The following is a 24,291-nucleotide window of genomic DNA, read 5'->3' as shown; positions in this document are numbered from 1 at the left end:
AACAGACTGACTACCGGCTCATGGTAGAGGGCACAATAAGGGGTCCTGTCAATGACTGCTGCTGCTGTCTTGGCTACCAAGACAATATCAGAATACTTTTTCAAACTTGATTTTATAAGTCTCAGTCTTAGACTGGACTAAACAATACAAAATACATTAACTGAAAAGGGAAGAATTGAGGCAATCAACTGGTACTTTTGTGTATAGATTAGCAAATAACCGGTTTGAGTGAATATGTTTTCAAACTCAATTACATTGCTTTGAAGTCATAGCTTATACAACAAAACCCAGCATGCTTGCTTTGACTAGCTCCATTGGTCAAGAAAGTTCCATGGACAAATAGTATCTGAATTTTGTGTATTGACTTATCAAAAAACCAATGATTTTTGTGACTAATTTGAATTGATTATTAATTTTCATGTAATTCATAACTTAAATGAGATATAGTCTGTGATGATAAGAATTAATTTAGTAGTAAGAGACTTTTATAAGGAAAATATGTTTACGGCTTTGATCAGATCATTGTTCTTAGGACCCAAGACTGATTTTCTTAATAAGCTGAATAATAAACTGACTTACATGTAAATTATACTGATTGCTTTACTTATAATGACTTGCATATTTATGAGAAAAAATAGGAATTAATCTTACATAAACATCAATTATGTTCTTTCTCCAAAATGACAATATCATAGATAATATAACTTTACAATGAATTATTTTAACTTTATAAATATATAGACTTGTGCCTAGAAAGCAGTTTTTTCAAAAAGAAGATAAGATGACTGGTGATAATCTATTATGATGTTTGAAAAAAGTAATTGGCTATTATAATTCTGACACCAATTTTTATATGTGTGTTTTTTCCACACCACCAAGCAAATCTTTGACATCAGCTGGGTGTCCTACAACTCAACTAAATTCTGACACTACCCACTTAGGGATAAAATTAGATCCCACAGGTTAAAGGCTCAAGTTCTGCAATATTTCTCCCCATATACATTGGACACTGATATTCAGTGTAGGTTGTCATCTGTGTTTTTTGACCTATGGTCTGTGATTGGAGGTTCTCACAACTGCCTCCTTGGGTTTGATTATTTTCCTAGAGCAGCTCACAGAACACAGAAAACAAATGTTTTCTTAATATGTTACTAATAATTCCAAGGGTTTTAGAAGTTGTGTGGAAGAATCGGAAATAAAAACAAAATATATATACATTATATATTATTATAAATCATAGTATCACAAGCTAACAAAATGATATATACAATAAATAAGTTAAAAGAATTATATAAAGTGCTATGCTATAATTCAGTGGGATATAAAGGTATAAAAATGTGAAATGAGATTCTTGCAATTAAAGAATTATACTCTACTTGAGGTGACCATGCAGACACACATACAGACACATCAGACAAAAGACAGAATCTAGGTGACAGATAAATGTTATAGTAAAAATGCAGAGAAGTTTGGAAGGAGTTGCCCAAAGGGTGAGAAGACCAGGGACTGGTGATAGGGCTTGAAGAAGAAAAAATTCATGTGACTGAAAAAGGAGAAGAAAATGCTATGGGAGAAAAAAATCATTAAATGAGTGTTTATTCCTCTCATAGTGGAATAGTGTAGCAATATTAGAAAAGTAACTAAGAGCAAAGTTATAACAGAAGGTCAGAGAAGTGACCTGATGTCTCTGATTGAATTCACATTATTCATATAATCCTTTTCTATCTACATACTAGTTCAGTGTTTCTCATTAACTAAATTAATAAGCTAGTGCATTAAATTGACAGGTCAGAGGGTGTTCTGTGTATCTACACTTGTATAATAATTTACCCTCCAAATTTAGTGGTTTAAAGCAGCAACATGTATGTATAATCTCTGATGGTTCTGTGGTTCAGGAAATTGGGTTTTAACTGGGTGGTTCTAACTCAGGGTCTTTATAAGAGCAGGCATGAGGGGTACTAGGGAAGCCTAGGGGGCCAGGAACCATGGATTCTCAGAGCCTCTTTTGGGGTCTTCCCACAGAAGTTAGATTGGGCATTCTCACATCATGGTGACCTCGGACAGTCAGACTATAGACATGGCTGTGGAAGCCTATGAGAGTGAGAATTCTAACAATTCAAAAACCTCATTGCCTGCCTGTCCTGGAAGACACACAGCATCACTGTGATCATGTCATGACATTATATTCAGTTTCAAGGAGAGGAAACACAGATTTCATCACTCAATATCAAAGTATGTTTGTTAGAAAAGGATATAGAAAAGAAGATTTGTTCTGGCCACATTTGAAAATATCATCTGCCACAGTAAATAATTTTGGGCATTTTGTTTGATTAAACACTGTCTTTCAGAGTAAATAAAATAGTAGAAAAACATAAAAAAGTGGTGTTTAGTTTATTGGCTGAAATGTGCAGATAATATGCATTCAAAACAGTGGATAGCATTCATTTACACACTGGTATAAACACACATTTATTGGTGACTCAAATACCTCAGCTCCTATTCTCAATTTCTGGCTACTGACTATAAGTACACATTTGGAGATTGGCCTCATCAAAAATTGAAATGAAAAGTTCTTTTTAAAACACCTCAAGAATTTTAACATTTTATTTTTATATTTATCTTTCATTTGAATCAAAGCCCTACTTGGAAGTGTTTTGTGGTAGTTTTCTTTAGGCTGGATATTAATTGCTGGAGAGGTGCCTTTTGTTAATGAGATTGAGCAATTTAAACTGTAACCTACATTCCAGAGACTTACATTCATGTGTTTTAATACATAGCTAAGGATTAAATAGACTTTTGAAACTGAATAGTCTTTTTAGTTGTTGTTATTGTTTTTATTTTAAACATGATGCGTCACGTTCCAAAACAATTTCTTATGTCCTTTTGTAAGAAAAGATAATCCTCTTTGAAATACTGATACATGGGCCAGAGAAGATATTATTGAATACCAGCCTCTCATCTTAATGAGAAAGAGAGTTCCTCTACATTCCATGGCATTGATTTGTTTATTTTTTAAAGAGAAATTCTCTTATCTCTGCTTGCATTTCTTTTGACTCATTTTCCATTCTTTCCTGGATGGAACACTGCTGAGGAAACATCAGCCACAAATGCAGGCGGTTAACTGGCTTTCACTCCTGTTTTACAAGGCACTTTGGACTGAACCAGATCACTTCTCTAACTGCTTCTCCACTGTCTAAAATCACCATAAAAGTAAAACTTGTGTTTGCACACTTTCCCTGAGCCCTTTCACCCTTTTTCCAGCAGGATCTTGCTTCACAGGGGACCATTAGTATTTTATCAGGGGCACAGTCCCTATAATATAAACTGCTGTTTACAGAGGGAAGCCAAAGAGACTTCACAGAAGGTCCATGATGTTGACCTTTGCCTGTTATAAATATCCCTTGTGTATAACAAGATTATAATTAAGTCTTTGGTGTTAATGTCCAGAATCTAGACGACATCCCTAGAGTTACCATTTGGAATGAGGGTTGCTTGGTTAGACATCAAGAATAAGTAGCTGGAAAATACAATTTTCTAAGTGTGTTTTGGCTGTTAGAATTCCAATCATTAGATTTGACAAGATTGTGACTAGATTAAATATTTAACTAGTAATCCTCAAAGTATTTCTTCTTATGTTTAGATGCTAGAAGAAAAACAGGTAAAACAACTACAAGGTGTGGTTAATTCATAAAAAAATTTATGATGTTACCTACATTGGTGGATTTTAAAAAATAATCAAATTTCTTGAGAATTCCATTTCAGTTTCCACTTTCCAACTCTAGGCTTATGTTCTCAAATTTTTATAGGCGTCCTCTATTAGATTAAAGAAAAAGTTGTAAATAACCTCATCCTTAACATTATGCCTTACATAAAATGCTCAACATTGGTCATGAGGACTTCAAAGACAATTTAAAACTATACAACTTTTAGAAAAATGAGATAGGAGAACATCTTTAGGTTCTATGATTAACTGTAGAGGTTTTACTTGACACCAGAAGCATAGTCCACAAAGAGAAAAATTGATAAATTAGACCTCATCAAAATTCAAGACTTTAGCTCTGTGACAGACCCTGGAAGAAGATAAAAGTCCATGCAACATATTGGGAGAAATCTTTGCAAGTCATAAGTTCCACAAAGCCTGAAGTCTAGAATGTGCAAAAAAGTATAAATACTCAACAGTAATAACACAGTTAATTAGAGAATGGGCAAAAGATAGAAACAAGCATTTCATCAAAAGACATAGAGATGGAAAATCAGTACATGAAAAGATGTTCAACATCATTAGTTTTTAGGGAAATGCAAATTAAAACCAGGAGATATCACTCCATGTCTATCAATGTTTAAAGTGAAAAATAGTGGGCATGTAGAGAAACTAGATTTATCCTACATTACTGGTGGGAATGAAAATGGTAAATCCAATCTGGAAATTATTTGCCAATTTCTTTAAAACTCAACATACATTTAGCATATAATTCAGCAATTGCAGGTTTGGGCATTTATCCCAAAGAAAATAAAATGCTTGTTTACACAAAAACCTATATGTGAATGTTCATGGAAACTTTATTGTTTATAGCCCTAAACTAGAAACAATCCAAATAATCTTCAACAGGTGAAGGGTTAAACAAGCTTTGTGACACCCAGACTAGGAATGCAATGCAGCACGAGGTTATTAATTCAGTAAAAACGTCCATCCACCTTAAGGGAATAAGGCTGAGTTTAAACATCCAACGTCCAAATGATCTCATGTACATGACATTCTTGAAATAACAAAAGCTATAGTGATGGTGAGAGATTAATAAATGATTGACAGAGGTTAGGGACAGAACAGTAGTGTGGAAGTAGCTATCAAGATTAACACACAGACTCCTTGGAGATAGAATAGTTCTGTATTTTGATTTGTGATGATATCTCCATGAAGCTACACATGATAAAACTGCATAGAAGAGGTAGACAGATGTGGGTGTACATGCATGTGTACACATAACACAAATGTACACACACCCAAGACAGTGAGTGCCTTTAAGCTTGTGAGATGGAATCAGCTGCCTGGATAGTGTTACTGTCATCCTCCTGGTTTTGACTTTGAACTACAATTCTGCAAAGTGTTACCATTGGGGAAACTAGATAACAGGTACATGAGAACTCCCTGAATGATTTCCCTGCATCTTTTTGTGAATACATAAATATTTCAAAATAAAGGTTTTAATAAAGTCATGGGCTGGCCTCCATTTAAGGTCTTAGCCTGCACTGTTAATAATGATGCATTTATCTTTATTAAAAGCAAAGGACAAGAGTGATTAGCTACAAACCAATTATATATAAGAAGCCAGGAGTGGGCATCCCCCATGGCGCAGCTGGTTGAGTGCAGCACTGTGAAGCTGTCCGCAGCCTCTGCAGTGCGGATTCGATCCTGGCCGGCCACATGGCGAGGCAGACCTCTCCTGTCTCGCCGGCTGCTCCCATCAGCAGTGTATTTCTGTCAGTCTGCCCGTTCTGTTCCCCACTCTGTCTCTGGTGAGTCCTCTCACCCTCCTGTGCCTCTGGCCTGTACCCCAGCTCTTGTATAAAAATAAACAAATCTTTAAAAAAAAAAAAGAAGCTAGGAGCAAGGATAGGACTATACAGATGAAGTTTTTTGACCATTCACTTAGGAATTCATATATGGTAGACATGTTGATGAGTATTTGCTTACCTATTTTTTTCATAATATAACCATATGTGAGTGAGAAGAACAGAGATAAATACTGGCAGAATACAGAACAAAGCCTGACAGCCTGGGTCCAAGCCCCACTGATTTGGTCCCTGTAGTAGCAGTAGATATTTCGTCCAGATCTAAGTCCAGAGAAGACGATAAGAACAGGAGAAAACATGCCAACAACAATAAAAAATATTTGTCCCCTAAATAGATTTAATTTTACATTTAAAATTTCCTATTTTATACTCCCTCTGTTGGAATTCACTTAGGCCTCAAGTCAGATGTTTTGGGGAGAAATAAAAATACTTCAAATAGAAAATGTTGAGATGCCGTATACTTTTCCTATTTCACACTACTTGGTGCACAAATTTGGAAGACTGTCTATGTCTTTTCAGCAATGGAATTATATAGGAAATTCATATGTGTGTGTATTACTACATATATAAAGTTTGGATAGCTCTGAAGAAAATATCAGGCCTTTTTAGGAACATTCAAAAAAATTCAGAAGTTGTACAACTTATTTTTTAAAAATAAATTTATTTTTTGAAACGTTATTCATTATGACAATAGGGGATTTCTTTAAAAGTTATGGGGCACCAGTACAGAGAGTATTGTGCTACAAGTTGCATATGTAATTCTTCAGTATATTTATTTATTTATTAATATTTACTTATTTTATACAAGAATCAGGGTACAGGCCAGATGAGTGGGATGGTGAGAGGATTCACCAGAGACAGAGCGGGGAACAGAACAGGCAGGCTGAGGAAATAGACTGCTGCGGGGAGCAGTGGGCGAGACAGGAGAGGTCTGCTGCACCATGTGGGACCCTTGCCAGCTGGCCGGGATCGAACCCGCACTGCAGAGGCTGAATTAGCTTCACAGCTCAGCGCTGAACCACCTGTGCCACCAGGGGAGACCCTCTTCAGTATATTTATTATGGGGGATCCCTAGGAAATAATGTTAAGTAAAATATGCAGAATGGAGAAAAGTATTGTACCATACCCAATATTTGGCTAAAATGGATCACATAAATGTATACACACACACACACACACAGACACATTTTCTTACATTAAAACTTGAAAGGCAAAACCAAAAATTTTAAATGATCACTCAGAGGGGAGGTTGAGAACAAGGTGAAGGGCAGAGGAACAGAGATTCAACATCTCCGATACACCTTCTTTTGTAGATCTGACCTCAAAACCACAACCATTTCACAAAATTTTAAAATAAAAATCAAGTAAAAGAAAAAATCCTTAAAATTTGAAAATAAAATAAAATATTAAGACCTCCCTGTGCACAGAGCTAGGGCATAACATTACACAGAAGACACGTACATGATAGAAAGCATGGTAGTTTTGCTATGCATTCCAAGCGGTATGTGGTTTGAAGACAAACAGATCTGCAAATTAATCCAATGTTTTCAGTGTTAGTGTATTTTTGATCTTACTATTGGCATCGTTTTTGAACAATGAAGCATGCATATATAAAGAGTTAAATAATGAAAGGTGTCAGGCAACCTCAGTAAAATAAGAATTGAAAACAGCACCAAAGATGAATTTCCATTAAGCATTGTAGAATACTAATGCAGAAGGGTAGACAAGGGGCGGTTTGGGGAGAAAACTGAAATGTAGATATGGCCTGACTGGTGGAGGGAGGAAAGTGTTCTGTGGCAATGAAAACAAGTTAATTGTCTCAAGGAGACAACTGAAAGTTCATTTTTCTGCTGATAGTTGCTAAACATGACAGATTTAAAGAGTGTAATTTTGGCCCACATGCCTCTTAACACTAAATCTAAAGTCCCATTCAATTTCATCAACCTGGCCTCCAAAACGTCAGCTTGGTGCCTAGAGGTTCATGCATCAATTTCTGAACCCCGGCAGATGGATATGCTTTAAAAAAAAAAAAGCAAACAAAACACTACATTTACCATGCCCTGTAAAGTATGAAAACCCAGCCGCCACTCTCATTTACTCATCGTCCGTCTCCTTTAATATGTCATCCATCATTTGCTCCCATTTCCCTTAAGAGCTTGTGAAAAGTTGGAGTGCAAATGGCTGAGCAGCGGAAGGGCTTCCATGACAATTCAGATGGGAATTCAGGAGGGAGTCAGTTCCTTTGACAACAATGGCCGAAGCCTGCAGCCTGTGGAGCCAACTCACTTGGAACTTGATATGAAGTAAGTAATTACCCCTCTTTCGAAAGGGCATTGAAATGATGGTTGAAATTAGGGTAAAGCTCTGTCTTGTAGAAAGGGATTGCTGCTTCTAGCAATACGTGGCTGTCATGAGAAAGGAGCCTCTTTGTCCAAGCTGCCTGGATTGTGAGTAGATGTCCAGAAGGTTATGGCCAGGTACTTTCTCTTGGAATCCTAAAAAGGGAAACTTGAAATTAATTCCATGGGTCAAAGGTGGCTGAAACACATGAGGGAGAAGTAAGAGAATATGTTCCCAAGCAATGAAAAAGATGCAATTGATGACTTCTTCTCTTATATTATTGAAGAAATTGAGAAAGGACAATGGCATATTTTTTAGAAATGCAACCAACAATAAATACATCCTTAGCTAACTATTATTATTTTTTATTTTTTTTTAAGATTTATTTATTCATGCATACAAGAGCCAGGGTGTAGGCCAGAAGTGTGGGGGGTTAGAGGATTCACCAGAGACAGAGTGGGGAGCAGATAAGGCAGACTGACTGAAATACACAACAGAGGGGAGCCGCAGGTGAGACAGGAGAGGTCTGCTGCACCATGTGGGTCAGCAACCTGGCTGGGGATCGAACTCATGCTTCTGTGACTGCCATAGTGCTGAGACTTAACCCCTTGCACCACCAGAGAGGCCCCAGCTAACTATTATTTAATTTCAGCAAAGCCTGAGGTCTCAGGGACACATTCAGAGCAAGGGAACTCCAACTTAATTTCCAGGGCTCAGTGATTATCCATGAAACCTTCTAAAATTCAATTGCCTTCTTAGTGGGCTGTTTTTCCAATTGTGGTGTTCTTTATTTTTAATTGTTCAGGGACTTTTGTGGGGGATGGAGAGTAAAGATATGGGATTGAGAGAAAGATCCAATTCACAAGTGTTGTCGACATAGACAACTTAGTTTTGGGGAAATATTTGGGTTGCTCTGGTCGAGATAATATGTTCTAAAATTAAAACAGAAGTGAACTACATCAATATTCCATCGCGAGCATTAAAAAGCTTACAATTGATTCAGTGAGTTTATATTAAATGCTGAGCATTCAATAGAAGTCTCTCTGGTGGGTATGGAAGGGTATGTGAATAAAGAGATGATAGACATGCTTTGAGAAGTGTCATCTTGCTCGTATCCAAAGCTGTCTGAATAAAAGGAGCAGAAATAAAGCTTTAGTAGTGGTGTGTATACATATATGGTTTTTAAAAATGCTATTGATGTCAAAAGCAGTCAAATAAGATTTTCCATTCTGGAGCTCACATTACGGGACATTCAATTGTAAGTTAGAAGGAAAAGGAAAGTAGTTGAAATCCTATTTTGCCTTAAGCTGTGCATCCTTCTTCTTTCTGATAAAATGACCAACATAGATTTCCCTCCAGCATAGAAATTCTTGCCAGTGCCTGCTGGACACAGCTAGCAGAGCTGGTTGTGTTTCAGGGTCCTGTTCAGTTCTGCCCTTGGAGCTGGGTAAGCCGCTCTGCTGGGCTGAGCTCTGCGTTTTAAGCAGCTTTCCTAAATATCACAAAGTGGAAAAAGAAAGGAAATGTATTAAAAATATGCATGACTCCTCCTGTCACTTTGGGTCTGGGTCTCAGGGCTAATTCACCATGATCCATAGTCAGGACTCACTACATAACTGTGGAGTCCCATGGGAAATAAAAAATTGCCCTTGTACAAAATGCAGGAAAAAGTACTATGGAGGACACATATGAAACTCTTTTTTCCTTCTTCCACTATTCTCTCTTTCTGGACTTGCAATGGATCCTGTTGACCAAATGCTTGCCCCAGCCAGAGATTTAAAACGATAAACTAGTAGCAAGCATCTTGCTGTTCATATTTCTGGTGTGGAATGCCAGCTGCAAATGTAAACAGCAGAGTATTCAACTTGCAGGCAGAAATGCTGAAATTGCACCCTTGGTGTTTGGAGTGTGAGCCCCTGGAATGGAACAGAAAAGACCAGAACACAGCTAAGACTTGGACAGGTTAGGGGAAAAGGAGTGGATTCCCCCACAGACTTGCAGCCCTTTGAGCGGGCACTTGGTGTGGAGATGCTGGCTGGGAATAGGAAGCCCCTGGCTCTCAGAGAGATGGGTGCAGGACTCTCAGGCAGGGAGAGTAGCCCATCCAGTCTTACTGCCTTCTGTCCTGATTTATGGTTCTGGATATGTCAAATGAGTGTGGCATTTGTGACTCTTGGATGAAGTAGTGAGAGGTAGAGTCACAATATTGAACTTTCATTTTACTCTTAAATCAGTAAAATGGGGCTTCGCTGGTGGCACAGTGGGTTGAGTGCCACACCGTGAAGCTGTCTGCAGCCTCTGCAGTGCTGGTTTGATTCCCAGCCGGCCAGGGAGAAACCCACATGGCGCAGCAGACCTCTCCTGTCTCACCCGCTGCTTCCCTCAGCATTGTCTGTGGTCCATCTGCCTGTTCTGCTCCCTGCTCTGTCTCTGGTGAATTCTCTCACCCTCCTGTGCCTCTGACCTGTACCCCAGTTCTTGTATAAATAAATAAAATCTTTTAAAAATTAGTAAAATGTAGGTCTAGATAATAATGGACATCAAAGGTGATATTCTTTCCACAGGCACATAGATGAACATTAAATGCCAAAATTAGAATAGTCTTTTCATCAAAAAATAAAGTTCATTTTTTTATTTCCATATCTTTTCATCTTTATTTAAATTCTTGGGATAAGATTCTAAACAAGCATGGTTTATAATTGATATTTTGCCCTTAATGATGGCTTTTGCTATGTTAAAAGAGGTATACAAAAACAACTGTTTCCATTTTTTGTACATTTACTTTAGTTTTTATTTTTATACACTTTGCATATATGTATACTTTACTTTGTGCTGGAATGATACTGCATTAATACAAATATTTTCTGAAAATCTTGTTTGTGACATAAATTAGTGATTTTACTGAAACAAAGGAAAAACAATAAATTTTTATGAGCTAAATGCATAATAATTTATGAATTGGGTATGTCTTAGCCTTATTACTCATCCAGACATCACCAGCCCATAAACAGGTACCCCTACATGCATAATAATAATTAAATTCCATTACCTTTGATGTTTTGCCAACTTTCAGTCATACAAATAACATAGCTTTACTCACATTTATTTTTCAGCTTTTGTCAATATGGAGGTATAATTTTCAAAGTTCAGAGGACAGGATTTTTTTTACTGAACTTTATAACTCTTAAGTTATAACCATGTAGACATACAGTTTACAGGCCTTGACTTGTAGTATTGCCCTTGGCCTCAAGTGTTATGTGAAGGGTTGTTGTCTTATGAAAAAATTGTTTCTTGAGTCATAAAAATCTCTTTCCTGGAAGAGAGTTGGCCTCTGTAAATGGACCCACTGAATGTCTATAGAGTCTCATATCTCCCTTCTCAGGCTCATTCTGGGATATAGACTCAGTGAGCTTGGAACCGTGGGCAAAATTACTAGCATGATCCTGTTGACCAAATGCGCATAGCTGTATATACTAAATTAAATGTAAATATAATGCTATTTGACTGCTAAACAAAATCTGAAAGAAGACAATGATTCATAATTAGTCGATAAGTTGTTTTATTAAATTTGATGTTCTGGTTTTGCTATCGTCTGGTAGGATTAAAGTATTGTACCTTCACTCACATAGTCATTCACTCACCAAAAATTTATTGTTGGGCACAGAAGCACCAAATACAAAAAATTCCACTTTTATTGCTGGCAAGATGATGGAATAGATACCCTAGAGGGAATTTTGCTACAAAATAACTAGTCAGACCTTTCAATAAATTGCTAGTTTCTCAGAAAATAAGAGGCTATTTTGATGTGTTCCTTCCACTGTCAAAACTGTAAGAGTCTGAGACTCCACTCTGTTTTAAGACAACAAGTTGCTGTCAAAGCTCCATGGCTACTGGCTGGAGACAAGCTCCTCCTAGGACAGTGTATGTTACTGCCCACAACACAGAAGGCCAATGTGGGTCTGCTAATCCTAAGTGGCCTGTTCAGCCACCATTTTGTTAACTACAGTTCTAAATCTTAAGCAAGGTCAGAACAGCCCAGTCAGTTAGGTATAGGAGCCCAACCCTGCAAGGTGACTTTCAAATCAATCAAGAGCACAAAGCTGGATCACACTGGGAAGGCTATGCATCATGAGATATGACTGGGAATGGCCGGGGGGTGGGGGGCAGGGCTGAGGACTGATGTATAGCGGGGACCCAGAAGCTGATCAGTGCAACACCTTGTTGATAAGATTGAAACCATGGCAGGGGAACTAGGGCTTGATTTCAATTAGAATATCAAGTCATCAAGCAAATGAAAAGTGCCTAGAGAGCGGACTCACAATCCCTGATAATATAAATGTCAATATATTTTCTAGTTACTTCCCCTTTTCCTTTTTTTCTTCCTTCTCTCAAAATTGATGCTGTATAATTCTATCAATAAAAAGGCCAGGATCTTGCTCTTCAGCAGCATCCTGCATTTTGTAGCCTCCTCTCCACAACTCCCATTTCTTTATCATTGTGGTATTGCCCGATGCAACAGGCCACACGAGCTTCATGTTCATGGACAAGGTAAGTCCCCATGTCCTCGTGGAGGGTGGAGCAGTCCTATTGGATGCTGCATGTACAGTGGGTTTATATCATAGCTACAGGTACTCAGGTAGGAAAATCCAGTTTTTTAGAAGGGCTACTATTACACTTGCTCAACTTTTGCTTCAGAGGCACATATTATGTTTATTTCTTATTATCTATAATTCCTTCTGCTCTAGATGGAAAGCACATCTGTATCTTCCAAGGCTGCTGACTCTACCAAATCCTTGTGAAGACAGTTCAGAACAAAAACTGTCAGTGCCTTTACTTGGAGGACTCACAGGAATGTGAGCAAATCACAGGTAATTTTCTCTTAATATCCCTCCTCCCCCAATAACTTCATATACAAACAAACGAATGATGGATGAGTAAATGTCAAGTAGGGTTTACTCTGAGGGTAAGTGCCAGTGTTGGATTTTAACCTTTGGGTCATGGTGGAAGACGATGGTGGAAGTCCAACACAGAGAATGTTCTGGACTCTAAAAAACAGGGAAACAGTGCCAGGTTAATGACATCTGCTGACTCGCAGCAACAGGCTCTGAAAAAGAAAAAAAAAAAAGGTCTTGAAAGGAAAGCATTTTCTGAATAAGTCTGTTCATTACCACATTAGACAAAATAAATTGGAGCAGTTAACTCAGAATCACCAGATAGAAGGAAGTAAAACCAAAGGTGATCATTACCAAAAGAAACAAACAATAGATTTAATTCTGAGATTGGTGATTTCAGCAACGGAATCTAAAATTAATTTGTATAATTTTCTTAAAGAAATGAAAGTTGGAAACACAAAATAATCACAAAAGAAATGACTATAAAAACAGGAAAAAATAAAACTAAATGTTAACAGATGAATCTGAATAAAAGTCAAATGTAACTATTAGGAATATAAAAATCCCAGGATAACAGAGCTGATGGTGGGTTATATAGTATGAGCGCCAGCCCTGCAGGGCACTAACTGTGTTGTTCTTGTATCACCACCACTTTAAACTTATTAGCTCATTTAACCCTCCAAACAACAGTAAGAAGCTGAATCATTCTCTCTGGTGGATGGGGGGATTAGAAAGGCTTGAAGGAATTTGCCAACATCCCAAAGGTAGTGAAGAGGTGAAACTGGGGTGTGGACAGAGGTCGACCCTCTCCTGAGTGCTTCTCCACTATTACATCACTCTGCCTTCAAGATAATGATCGTCGTCCCTAATGATGACACTTTATCTTCCCTTTAGCTGGAAATAATCTGTCATTTTGTCCTTTCATTTTATATCCTGTCATTTTGAGTAATAAAAATAAACGGAGTAGTACTTAAGTCTATGTATGCTTTTATTTAAATCATTCAGTGGAGAAGATGCCATTTTCCCATCTCTGCTGCCTGAGGATATTCCCATTTTCACCCCTCAGAAAGAATGGGGTGGAGGGTGGAGGATGGAAGATTGATTTTGCTCCCTTGCTTCTCACCCTCCTGCTTCTACATACCATACACTGTTCTACATCTCATCAAGTTCTACTGTTTCTAAGCAGCAGGTTCACTATCAAACATATCCTTTCAATTCATTAACTTTGCTCTGGAGCAATTAAAACAAAAGCAACTTTAACAATACTTATGGCAGTTTCCTTCATAGCCTGTCCGTTGTAGACTGATTGACATGCAGTCATGGCTGGTGTGTCTAGCTTGGCTTTCTCTCATGTTTTTGTCCACAACACACAGCTCAGTGCCTGACACACAATGGAGGCTCTATACTTACTTGTCTGATGAGTGATGAACACAGCCCATGAGACATGTTCAATAATTTTGATGATGTGTTCCATTTTCTGAAGTCATATAAAACGCATCCAGCGGAGTGTCTGCTCCCTGCCTGTGTCCTGCAAGTAGAGAAACAGTAGCACTAGAGACTTGAGGCAGGTGGAGACCATGGAGTGAGCATCTGGTTGTCCTCCGGCCTGTATCTGAATCCCGTATTTCCTCCCTGCCTCGCTGGTCACCCACCTTTGCTCATTCCACGACTGATTTCCTGCTCAGTGTCCCAACCTGACTCTTGGCATGCCCTGTTTTCTGACTCTGCCTTCTCTCTGGTTCTTAGACTCTGACAGGCAGCCTCCCTGGCCCTGAGTTGTGGATAGACCTTTGGTAACCACCACAGATTGGCACAGGCTGGAGAATCTCTCACCCTCAACCCACCTCGAACTCCGACCCCTTTTTCACCTTCCCCCATCCCTGCATCACACACACAAATTACTACTGTTAACATGGGCCCTGTCCCAAGTTGAAATGATCTACTTCCTTCAGCTACCATCTTTGTCCTTAGAACTTTTCTGGATGCCTTGCTTTTATATATATATTTAATACATTTTATATAAATATATATATATATATATATATATTTCTTTTAGTGACCTCAATTTTCTCTTTCTTTTCTTGTCTCTAGTTCATCAAAATCTTGCCGGTTTCAAACATCTATCCAGGACAAACCCCTACACCTCCTGTTCCTTGAAATGTCAACTTCATCTGTAAACCCTTTCTCTGCGTTCAGGGTTGAACATGCTGTGGACACAAATCTGTGCCCATCAGGATGGTTACTGCCAGTCATGCCTGGTCCAGTCCCTGTGTCCCAACAAGGGTGAGAAGGAAGAACTGAACCACACCCTTTCATTTTTGAAAACAGTCACTTTTTTGGAGACTGCTCCTATTATAGCTTCATTTTTGGTTCTTCCAGCAACTCTTCAATGGTTTTTATCCTCAAAAAGATAATATTCCAAGTTCAGTAATGCACACTTTGCAAAAGTTTGCCTTTTGTGCATCCAACATCAGAAACAATGATATTTTCAGAAGTCAATGATATTTTCTATTAAGGAAAGTCAGCTCCTAAGTATCTTTGTTTCAGTCATCTGCTAGTGTTCCAGGCTTTCCTGGTCAAAACTCAACACACTGTAGGACATCTCCAAGTACACTCAACTCCTGCAGTCTAATTACATGACATTTTTTCCCCTTAAAAATAATGAAAATGAACTCTCTTATTAGCTTAAGCACAGCACAGAGAGATTGCTTTACAGAACAACAAATTCCACAGAGCCACATGAAGAGCCCTAATCCTGCATTCTCCACCTTCATTATTATTTTTTGGCTACTACAACATGCTACTACTGTTATTATTTGGACACCAACCCTTTAAGGCAGATTCTCCCCTTTCTTTTTTGGTAACATTCCCCAGAGTCTGGCACTATTCTGGAACTCTCTTTTTGAGTAATTCAGAAGCCAAAATTTTCTCCTAATGTTGAACAATCATTTGGAATAAAGCCATTTCATAGCATTGAAAGGCTGGACGAGATCTTAGAGTTAATCTCATACAGCTACTAACAATTGTTCGTCTCTTCTCTCACATGCCTGCCAACAGGGTGGTCTGGTCCCTGTGGAACATTTTTTTGGGGGCGTGTTCTCTGAAACACTAGGAGTCGTCTCTTTGATCATCTTTCAATCTTTCACAACATTCTTGGAGCCCTTGAACATAAACTGTGGCTGGGGACTAAAGGTAAGGATTACAAGACAGGTCAGCCATGTCCAGTTGCCAAAAATCAGGTTGCTATATCTGTACTGAGGCCAGGAGAGATACCATTCATATGAGTAGGGATCTTTTTGAATTTAATCTTATCTGCATGAGCCAGTGAGAACATCAATTGTTTTCCTGTGGTAAGTTAACAGCTTTGCATACTCTGAAAGCACTGAGCCTCAACAAAAAGCTGTTTTCTTCCAGTGGTTTGTGTGAACAGCCTTCAGGAGCTAAGCAGGAGGAGTTTACTGGAATTCAGAGGTCTCCTGGTTGCTGGTGGCTTATTGTGTTACCCTGAACCCTGCTATTTCTCAGTATTCACCCTTGGCCAATGCTAGCTATTAGGCAAGGTATTATTTCTTTTCTTTCCTAAGCAACCGCTTACACTGAATAACTGCCATTCCAAATGACTTTGCACTATTGTACTAATTATGAAAAGGAATGGATAGCTTTTCAATATTTTCTTGAAACTTTCTAGTTTCTCCAGCAATTAGCTTGTAAAAAGCTAGCCATACTTCTAACAAGGCTGCTGTCATTTGGGAAATAATATCTTGCCTTACAAAACGTGTTTTAGGGTAAAAAGACTCCTTTTCCCTCTCTGGCTGCTTTCTGTGTCACTAGTAAGAATTATAAAAAGGAAGCTTTTGAAGACAAAACACTGATTAATGAACAGCCATGGCATTCGCCTTTGGGAGCACTGAGTTGGGAACCCCTAGCTACACACAGCAGAGGAATGCTTGTTTGTTGGGCCCTGAGCTGGTGATAGAAACACAGACTTCACAGAACCTAGGACACTGGGTGTGAGTGGCAGCCTCATGACTCACTCAGGGGGTGCTGGGGTGGGGTGATCCAGGGCAGACTGGACAGAACTTTTAAAGGGAAGCTACAGAACAGCTGAATGACTAGCTCTTCAGTGCCCTGTTATGCTAGGATTCTTGGTTGTTCGTTGCACACTGTATGCCCCCTCCACTTGTTTTTCAGAAAGGGGCCTCCCTGGTGGCGCAAGAGGTTAAGACACAGCACTGTGAAGCTCTCTGCAGTCACTGCAGTAGAGTTCGATCCCCGGCCAGGGAGCTACCCACATGGCGCAGCAGACTTCTCCTGACTCGCCTGCTGCTCCCCTCAGCTGTGTATTTCATCAGTCTGCCTGTTCTGTTCCCTGCTCTGTCTCTGGTGAATCCTCTTAACCCCCACATCTCTGGCCTGTATCTTAGCTCTTGTATGCATAAATAAATAAATCTTTAAAAAAAAGGAAAAAAAAAGAAAGGTGATCTCATTGGGAAAAAAAAAAAAAAAAAAAAAGGCCCCAGGCACTGAATTCAGCACAGGATTGCTCACCTCTGGAGGATGTAATTACTGAGGCTGTGATTCCTAAGTATGATGTTAACCCATGCCGAGCAGATTGTTCTATCTCTCACCTTCTGTGAGAGTTGAGACTTTAAAAGTCATGCCTTCATTTTGCAGTTGAGAAAATTTATAACTGTTCAATTATTTTAGATGAGAATTCTCAGTGGGCAGATGGAACAGGCTACTTTGGAAATGATTTGGTCAGATCTTTCAATTGTTTTTTAAAGATTTATTTTATTGTGATTCAGTCCTTTATCATTAGTGTTGTGTGCAAAAATTTTCTCCCAGTCGGTATGTTTGTTTTGGCTATTTTCTCTTTTGCTTTGCAGAAGCTCTTTAACTTGATGTAGTTCCAGCTGTTTATCTTTGCCTTCACTATCACTGCTTTGGGTGATGTGTCTGTAAAGATGTCTTTGAGGTGCATATCATGTAGTGTTTCGCCTATATTTCCTTTTATATATTTTATGGCTTCAGGTCTTATGTCTAGTTCTTTAATTCATTTTGAGTTGGTTTTTGTGCATGGTGTGAGGTAGTGGTCAAGCTTCATTCTTTTGCATGTAGCGACCCAGTTTTCCCAGCACCATTTATTGAACAAACTTTCTTTGCTCCAGTGCATATTCTTTGCTCCTTTGTCAAAGATTAGTTGGCCGTAAATCTGGGGGTTTATTTCTGGATTTTCTATTCAGTTCCATTGGTCGATGTGTCTATTCTTGTTCCAATACCATGCAGTTTTGATGATCATGGCTTTGTAGCCCAAAAATAGATGACTGGATCAAGAAGATGTGGTACATAAACAATGGAATATTACTCAGCAATTAAAAAAGATAAACACATGCAGTTTGCAGCAACATGGATGGCACTAGAAGGGATCATGCTCAGCGAAATAAGCCAGAAAGAAAAAGAAAAATACCGGATGGTCTCACTCATAGCAGGAATTTAGAAAACCTAAATAAGGGACAAGGAAAAAAACTAATTAATACAAAGTAAAAAACAAAATCAAAAAGGAACTATAAACTAGAGACACACTGGGAGGGGGGCGGGGAGAGGAAGGATTAGGTCAAAATAAGGGGCGGGGGGTGCAATGGTATGGGGAATATAACCAAAATGAAAATGTATACATTGTGTAAAAATGAAAAATGATGTAAGAATTATATAAAATAAAATATTAAAATAAATAAATAAAGATTTATTTTATTTATGCATACAAGAGCTGGGGCCAGAGGTGTGGGGGTAAGAGGATTCACCAGAAACAGAGTGGGGAACAGAACAGACAGATTGACCAAAGTACACTGCTGAGGGGAGCAGCTGGCGAGACAGATGAGGTCTGCTGTGCCATGTGGGTAGCTCCCTGGCCAGCCAGGGGATCGAACTCATGCTGCAGAGGCTGTGGACAGCTTCATAGGTTGCATCTTAACCCCTGTGCCACCAGGAAGGCCTAGACCCTTAACTTTTGAAGTCCCCCCAAAGGTGACTTTCTATAGTCTTGGGGTGTGCTTGGATCCTTTGCTCTGCAATAAGAGTAATTACCCGTTACCTGTATTTCAAATAATGTTAATCTATGAGTGAAGTATAATCTCTTTTCAAAAATGTTACCCTACGAGTGCAAAGCTACTGGTGACCTTTCCAGAAGAGTGAAAGAACATGGCACTCAAAATGCATATATGTGGTGCAAATATTTATACACGTAAGCATGTGTATAAGCATATAGCCCAGAAATAAATGTATTAATTTACATAACTATATTTATATAAAATTATATTGATGTGTAGTTATATTTTTATCTATTTGTATATAATTACATTTCTATAAATGAGGTAAATTCAAGAAAAATGCACATGTTTACCTATGTGGCCAACGATCAAGATCTCTATCTAGATACATGTGCTTTATTATGATATGGTTTCATGGCCTTTAGAGGGTTAAGGGGAGGTAGGAAGTGGGGGGCACAGTTCTGAAAAAAGACTTGTTCTCATACTGTTTTCAGTCTGGGTGGAATTCAAAAATATCAGAGTATTCACAAACAGCCTTCTTCTCAAAGGCTTCTCGGCCAAGTTTGGATACCCCAAGAGGCTGGGGAAAACATCTGACCTTCTGAGTACATTCCACACTGTCCAAACCTGTTGTGGCCAAACCATTACAGGCCATGGCAGCAACAACACAAGAACACCTTGAGCTAAAGACAGGCAGCCTTATACTGCAGTTCCTGTAAGAAATAGTTCAAAAATGTGTTTTCTTTCAACTGAGTTAAAAATAGTTGAAACTGAAATAACTCATCCTATGAAACACTTAGGAGTAAAATGTTGAACTTTTTTTCTTTCTTTCCTTAAAAATGTGTTGCATTAGACAGAAGGGGCTGTTGCAGTCAGGATGGAATGCTAACCATGCCACTGGATGGCAAATCAGAGGGGAACATGCCTTTCATCTTAATTATAGGCTGGACAAGGGAATGCACTATGTTCTCTGCTATGTATGAACAGGAGAAAACTTTCCCAGGGTATTTTTCTTTTGCATTTCTGACTCTTATTGGATTGGAAGCTTGTCCATGTGACCCAGCAGGGTCCATTTTCATAATAAGGCTAAAAATATGCCAGCAATGTTTTCTTAAGAACAGTCTATGAGTGTCAAACATGAAAGCCACAGAACTCCATTTCCTGCTGATTCTATTTCACCTTTTCCTGGAGAAAGTTCCACTGTTATCCTACCATTCTCTCCCAATGTTATTTTTCTGATAGGCTCTGTAACCTGATGTGTAATCCATGATGGAATGATTGTGGAAATTTTTTCCTTGTCCCTGTAAATACAGATTTTCTTCTTCTATTTATGGTTATATCTCTAATGATTCACCTGTAGCAAACCATAACCCTGGAAATGTTTTTTCCTGCAATGGGAATGCATTGTCGCTGAGTCATCCATAGTCTTAACTAGGGTCATAGAATTAGGGGTACTCTATGATTGTAACACAGTCCAAATAGTTGGTTTATAAATGGGTTATAAAGAGATCAAGAGCATGTGCTTCAATTAAAAAGAACGGGGTTAAATCAATGATATGATACCCATGCTGTCTGTGGTAGACACTATTTCTAAATCTTTACTTCATCTGCAAATTGAATATATAAAGTTATTGTAAGGATTAAAAGTAATCATTTATATATTTTGCACAGAGCATAGGCAATTATAAGAAGGAATACAGTGCCCTTTGTCTCATTTCTGATCAACTGAATGAACTAAACATAGATTGATTGCATGCTTCTTTGGTCAACAGGTTTTATGATAAGGAATATAGCTGCAGTCTCCTTCTGATCCCAGATACTACTATCAGTTAAGCTCTTCAGACCAGTGATTCTTACTGGAACCCATTTTGCTCCCCTGAAAGATAGTTGAGGTAGGCTGTCATGAAGGATGCTGCACCTAGTGAGTGTAAACCACAGATAAAGCTGAACATTCTGTTTATGCACAACAGCCTCACAGCAAAGAATGATCTAGACTAAGATGTCAATAGTGGAGTTTGTTGAAAAATCCTGGTTTAGAAGAAAAGCTCTGGATTCTGTTGTTGGCTTGAAGAACTGAAAACAGGAGATACTCAAAAAAACAAATCTATTAAATTTCTCTCCCTCTTTTACTCCAGGCACGGTTTTCAGAACCTACTATGTTCAGAACCCAGCATCACTGGGAGGTGAGACAGAGACTGGATTTCTTAACCATGTGAAGGGCCTATGATGCTGGAGAATGGGGAAAGGGTAGAGGGAGGAACTAGCTAAATCCCCCTGATTGCAAAAGCATGCACTTATTTCTAAAGAGAACAATTTTAGATAGTTGAGTATCATTCTTATGACAAAGGAGAATTTTCCAAACTAAGTTAATCTCCAAAGCAAGTTGATATTTTTACTCATTTTAGGAGAAATTTACTAGCTTGCAGTACTATGTAGAAGTCAGCCTACCTGTAGAATAGCTATTATCCCCTGCTTTCCCAGCCCCTCCCCACCCACTAACCCAGGGATTGGTAGATTTCAGGTATGTAGAACAACAGGTTCATAGATTGCAGAAATTTGGTTTATTTAAAAAGGATACAAGTCTTATTTTTATTGAAGTCTTATTTTACTGAAAATGTAAAAGTGTCCTTTTAATTCATCAAAGTATTTTTGTTTGAGCTTCACATCTTTTGAAACTCTGAATCTCGCGCTTACTTTTCAGGAAGTCTTTCCTGTCTCCTCTATGCAGATTACATCTTTATAAGTACTAACATTGTTTGGGTAGTAATTGATTGATGATTTATTAAAACTAGAGAAAACTTAGGATTCAAGTATTCTGTTGGAAACTGCATTGCTGTTTATTTTAGTTGATAAAGTTTGTGCACAGTAAGTCAAAATTGATTCATAGAAAAGACATTGCAAAGGGAATCTGTAGATTCTGGTTTTATACCCAGATGCAAAAGAGATAAATTCTCATAGTCCTTTTAACTGTCCAGTAGTTCATTTTCAAAAATGGATGGATTGAGCTTCACAGACTCTGTTTAATGCTATCATTTTACAATTCAGTCAAAACAATCCTTCACTCCAAGTAAATGACATTATATAGAAAAGTGGTCTGTAATTAAATTTTAAGCACATGTAGCCATTTGATTAGATTATAAAGTTAATATTTCTTAGCAAAAATATCCAGGAAGCCTCTGTGATCCATGAGTATCTGTCCTGCATGGGTTAGTTTGGGAACGCTGCCCCTGCCGGCTCCTTCCCCTCTTGTACTTCTGTACTTCTTTTTACTGTGTGAGTTCATGGTCCTCATCACAGGGGATTAGATAACTTGGCCCAGGAAGCACCTGTGACAAAGGTAGCAATGTTCAGGGGCCTCTAACCTGCCTTAATGTATCTCTTCTGTACTGTAAAGAAAATGGCAGAGCTAATTCTGGAGAAGTTTGATTTGCAGGGAAGTCCGTCCATAGTAGAGGTGGGAAAGCCAGGAAACAAAAGGGAAGAGGCAGTAAATGGAAGAGATCAGGCACCAGAAGGCATAAGAAAGCAGAGTCCATGGAGCAATAAAAGCCAGGGGCAATATCTGCAGAAACCCTCAAGTACCAGCTATTGTTGAGCACTGAATGTCTAACCACAAGTGACACATATTCAGAAAAGAGACACCCTTGGAGACATACATTAAAATCAAAACCAAACTTTTTAGGTTGTGAAATTGTCATGGCTTTATGATATCCATTACACTAATAAGAATTAATCTAGGGGAAGAAAATAATGTGTTTTTCTTAAATGGGATGCATTATAAACACATGCTGGCTATGAGCAAGTTTGATTCCTGTGTAGTGTGATTTGACCTTCGCTCTGAACTTGAGTTGAGACAAGTTTGAATTGTGCTAGTTAAAATTAGTTGTATTATTCCTGGGTGGTAGGTACTAGAATTTTGATCTACGATATTGTTTTTCTCCACTTCTTTCTTCCCCTCTTCCTGCTCTTCATCATCTTCCCGGTCCTCCATGATTGTCTCTTGCATAAAATTGACTTTTCAGATTACAAATTCAGGAAAGATCTAACATTCACACACACCTATTTGAACTCCCTCTGACAGCCTGGTGTGGTGCCTTGCATGGAGTAGATTCTCAATCAATATTTGCTGAGGTTGTGATAAAGTGACACATTGTAAAATTTCTTTCAAAAACATCCATAATCTAGTTAAAACACTTTCTGAAATACTTAAAGCATTTTCTACTATTAAAAAAGCTTGAAAAAGATGTAGATGGAATAGACATATTAAACATTCCCTGGAACATCCTGGCTCTGGTTCCCTGAAGTCTTTGGTGTTACATAGTCACCAGAGGTCAAAGTTTGGAGAAAGAAGCTCGAAGCAGGGTGGAAGGGTGCAATTTCAAGTTACTAATAACTCAGAAACACTAGATCTCTTTCCTTATTCTTGCCCAGATGAGTCATTTTCTTGGTAGTTTACCTTAAGCTCCTCCTATTTATACACAGCAGACTAGCTGGCATGGGAAATAGTGCGTGTCTGTCTTTCATGTTGAAATATATCTGTATGTGCTTTTTTTCTCCCTGTAGTAGTCTCTTATTTTTTTTTCATTTCTCCAATCCCATTGTTCTTGCCTAAAACTAGGGCAGCTCCTTCCAGTTAGTCCTAAATGTAGCATCAAGATGGGGGTCTCTACATTTGACTGCATTGATTACATAAGAACAAAATAACACCGCCTTGTTTCCCAAAGAATTGTCCAGGAGAATTTCCACTTTTCAGAGCCTCATTTGTTTTGTAAATCCCCGAAGAGAGATTTGACTCAGCAAAAATGATTTTTGAGCCTTCTTCAGCAGCAGCAACAGCAGCTGAGCTGTGGATCTTGGCTCCAGGACTGGCTGGGTTATTCAGCGGATCCTGTCCCAGCCAAGTCTTGGAACAGCCTTTAGCCACTGCCACGAACACTGCCTACCAACTGTTGCCTAGGTGAGGAGAGCCCAGGCTATAAATCCTGGCCCCTCCCCTTCCCCCAAATCTGCCTGATTCATTTGTTCGCACCACACCTTCAGAGTGGAAGGTGTGATCACTTGCTTTCTTGCTTGCTTATTCTTTCCTTCTTTCTCCTGCCCCCCACCCCCCACACCCCCAGCCTGGTCTTTTGACCTGGCAAATCATTCTGCCAGAAATGGAATTAGAGAAGTCATCCGCACCCATAGATCACCAAAAGACAAAACCAACCTATTTAAAACTTTTTAAGTTTTTTAAAATTTCCTTCAATTTTTTTCTGAGCATATCTTAGGCTTTGAATAAGTTTGTTTTTTGTGGGTTTCACTTGGAAGATTTGTCTTCTCTAAAATCTGTGAGCTGAAAGAAAGGTAACTGGTTAATAAACAGATCACAAAACTCAGAAGTCATTAAAAATAATTGATAAGTGTGAACATATAAAAATAAAAAATATTCTGCATGACAA

This window comes from Talpa occidentalis, unplaced genomic scaffold (genome assembly GCF_014898055.3).
Source record: "Talpa occidentalis isolate TD23 unplaced genomic scaffold, MPIMG_talOcc4v2.1 talOcc4.8, whole genome shotgun sequence".
Classification (NCBI taxonomy): Eukaryota; Metazoa; Chordata; class Mammalia; order Eulipotyphla; family Talpidae; genus Talpa; species Talpa occidentalis.
This window is presented reverse-complemented; position numbering follows the sequence as displayed.